Raw genomic sequence first — 3815 nt, 5'->3', positions numbered from 1 at the left:
TATCTTACTTTCACACACCACTACCGTACCTGTCTGGCAAACTTGATACCTCTAGTGTGACTGCAGACAGGTAATCAGCTTTTAATTATATTTCAGGAATAATTTACTCATACACCTTTCGCTTTAGAGTTTACCTGTCCTACCACCACTGACATATAGGTAGTCATTAACCTCTACCCAGACCACCATGATACCTGTATGCCTTGTGTGACGTCATCTAATTGCAGGCAGGTAATCATCTTTTAATTAGAGTTCAGTAATAATTAACTTCTTCACCTTTCACTAATCATTAAATCATTTACCATTTTACTGCCATTAGGGTGTATACAAAATCCACTTCATTACGATATATAACGGGACGGTGAACGATAAATTTTGAAACGCAGTACACAGTAGACGAAAAATATAAGGAAAGAAACTGGCGCCACATAAGACATTCCAACTCCCTGTGGTGCGTATAACTGGAGGCGATTGTACCCTACCACCAACACCTGGATCCCTCCATGTAAATCTACGAAGCCTGCCATCTCCTCTCTCCCTGAAGTCCCTGTTTCTGGGTAAATCTGCACTGTTTTCGACCTACCGCCATCTCCACCAATCTGCTTTCCCTGTTTTACCTCCTATCATTTTATTTATGCTGTTTCCTTCACCCCGCCTCCTCTACTCTAGTGTCCTTAGATCATTGATACTCTCTACTTTACTTTTATCAGTTTACTTCCCCTTCTCTACCTCCGTGAGCTTCAGATCCCGTACCAAAAACACCCACATCCTGCCAGTCGAGAGGTTGATGCACCCTGCCACAAAATATATAAGTAAATAGGATAATAAATGAGTCCCCTATCTCTTTACTACGGTTTACTACTACGGTCACAGAGTTTGCCTGCCCCACTTTACTTCCATTATTTTCTACGCACCAAGCCATCTTATCTACTGCCGGTACTGGAGGCGAAAGTGTTCATACTACTACGCAATGTTTACTTAACACTTCCCCCTAAAACATCATATTCTAAGTATCATCTATGGACAGAAAAACACACCAGTCCTCTCTCAGCTTTGGAATATTAGGGAGGTGACGAGAAGTGGTGGAATATTAGGCAAAGCAGCACACCATTCCTCTCTCAGCGTAGAAATATTACCCAACAGCGAAAGTGATTAGTAGAAGAGGTGAAATATTTGGCAGAAAAACTTATCAAATCTCCCTCAGTTTAGGAATATTAGCCAACAGAGAGGAGTGGCAAGTGGAAGAGGTAAAATATTTAGCAGAGAAACATACCAGTGCTCGCTCAGCTTAGAAATATTAGCCAGCAGAGGGAAGTGACAAGCAGGGTAGGTGATATTTATTAGGGAGAGAAACTTAATAAGCCTCTCTCAGCTTAGAAATATTAGCAACCAGATGGACATGGAGGCGATTTGTTTGTGGCCACCCCTTACAGGATTAGGTCCTCTGGCGATAGATAGAGAGAAATGGATAAAAGACAGAAATGGTGAAATATTAGGTGTGCTTTTGTTGCTTTCCTCCCTGACGCATCGTATCAAAGAGCCTCATCTATGGACTCAGGAACATACCAGGCCTCTGTCAGCTAAGGAATATTACCCGTTGGAGGGGAGTGAGAAGAAAGGGTGAAACAGGCGAACCTTTTTCCCTAATAATATGTCTGTATGGCAGGAAAATCGATCGAACTTACCTGTGAACACCTGGGCAGGCAGACAGGCAGGTAAGCAGGCAGGCAGGTATAACTTAACGTCAGAGATACACTTCCCAAACTTAAACCAAGATCCTTTGAGTTTTATCACACACTATAAAATTTAGTCACTGATCACACAGACCTTCGGACACTGGCTATCCTTCCTCAACGCATAGATTCGTGTATCCTAGAGGCGATAGGAGTGATCACGTGATGGGTAGAGAGAGGGGAGACACAACACACACGCCTCCCTCATACACCGGGAGTCAATGTTATGGTTGTCGGTCAGCCAGCCACACACACACACACGCACTGCCGGGAGGTCTGGAAAAGTTGTCGTACCCTCCTCGTTCCAGTCGCTCTTCCAGGCCACTTCCAGGTTATGATAATGATGATGATGACGGTGTTTGTGTGTGTGTGTGTGTGTGTGTGTGTGTGTGTGTGTGAATTGCAATCTCCAAACGAGTTATTTAAGTTACGAGTTAGATAGTGATGATGATGATGATTGTGTGTGTGTGTGTGTGTGTGTGTGTGTGTGTGTGTGTGTGTGTTAATTCTTGCCATGTCCAGACGATTTTATTCAAGTTAGAAGATACATTTTCGACCTTGAGATAATTGTTAGACATCCTTCCTTAACCCCTTGACCTCTTGAAGTTCCTCATAATTTCCATAGCACTTCTTCGTGACTAGTAGCGTATATTCTAGAGTTAATGTATTGTTACAACTCAGCATTCATGATAGAGTGATGACGAGTTTAGGCCAAATTAGAGTAAAATGAGTATAGTCAAATCAGCCCTCCAATCTGACTACACCTGGCCATCAACTGAGCTGAAAGGGGTTAGGGACCTTTATCACAGAGTAAGCGCGACTCCTTGGTTGCTAGTCAAATTAATCCTCCAGTCTGACTACACCTGGCCATCAACTGATCTGAAAGGGGTTAGGTATCTTTGCAAAGTTAGAATAAATGCGTCTCCTTGGTTGCTAGTCAAATTAATCCTCCAGTCTGACTACCCCTGGCCATCAACTGAGCTGTAATGAGTTAGGAATTTTTGCCAGGTTAGATTAAACGAAGTATAGGTGGAAAATTTGTGATACTTATGCACACCTGTTTATATTTCTTGCAGGTAAGACAAGACAAGAGGGTCCTGAGTTTTCCCACATCCCTTGTTCATCCCACGAAAAGAAATTACGGTAAGAAGATTTTGTTGATTGTGATACTTGTTGTCCAGGGCTAAATAGGAGAGAGAGAGAGAGAGAGAGAGAGAGAGAGAGAGAGAGAGAGAGAGAGAGAGAGAGAGAGAGAGAGAGAGAGAATTTACAATTTATGTTCTTCCCATTTTCTGTGCACCTTAAGCCTGATATGGTAGACTTTTATATTCTTTCCTACGTGTGATATAACCTTGTATCACGTGAATTTGTGTGTGTGTGTGTGTGTGTGTGTGTGTGTGTGTGTGTGTGTGTGTGTGAGAGAGAGAGAGAGAGAGAGAGAGAGAGAGAGAGAGAGAGAGACCTACCGCAACTATCAGATAACCTGAGAGTTCGTGATCCAGAGAGAGAGAGAGAGAGAGAGAGAGAGAATGAGGAGGTTGTCTATATAAGCCTAACACGAGCAGACCCGAACCCATAACATCACGTAATCGGGTCGGGTCGGGTCGGGTCGGGTTTGTTACGGGAGTCGGCGGTGGACGGATGAAATAAGAGACGAGTGTAAGGGATAATGAAGCCAGTCTATGATTCTTCCTCTGTTATTATATACTTTTATTTTCTTTTTTCCTCCGTCTGCCTTCATCATTAGTTTTTCTTATAGCTTTTTTCCTACCAATAGTTAAAATTTAAGGAAAGATCTATACGTATCTCTGTAGCGAGTTTTCCTGTTTTCCTTCAGCGTTATAAAATATGCTAGATTCGTTTTTAAATCATTTACGCTTTTCCTACATGAGTGACAAAATCTTGAATTAAAATAGAGTAAAAAGTTATATATAGTTACTTATCAGGTATGCATGATAACTAGAATAATAACTGAATAACAGATGTCTACCTGGTGTGTGAGAGAGAGAGAGAGAGAGAGAGAGAGAGAGAGAGAGAGAGAGAGAGAGAGAGAGAGAGAGAGAGAGAGAGAGAGGAAAACAG

This window comes from Coenobita brevimanus, chromosome 69, assembly GCF_032717465.1.
Source record: "Coenobita brevimanus isolate Jiangsu-jjx chromosome 69, ASM3271746v2, whole genome shotgun sequence".
Taxonomy (NCBI): domain Eukaryota; kingdom Metazoa; phylum Arthropoda; class Malacostraca; order Decapoda; family Coenobitidae; genus Coenobita; species Coenobita brevimanus.
Note: the sequence above shows the minus strand (reverse complement) of the source record.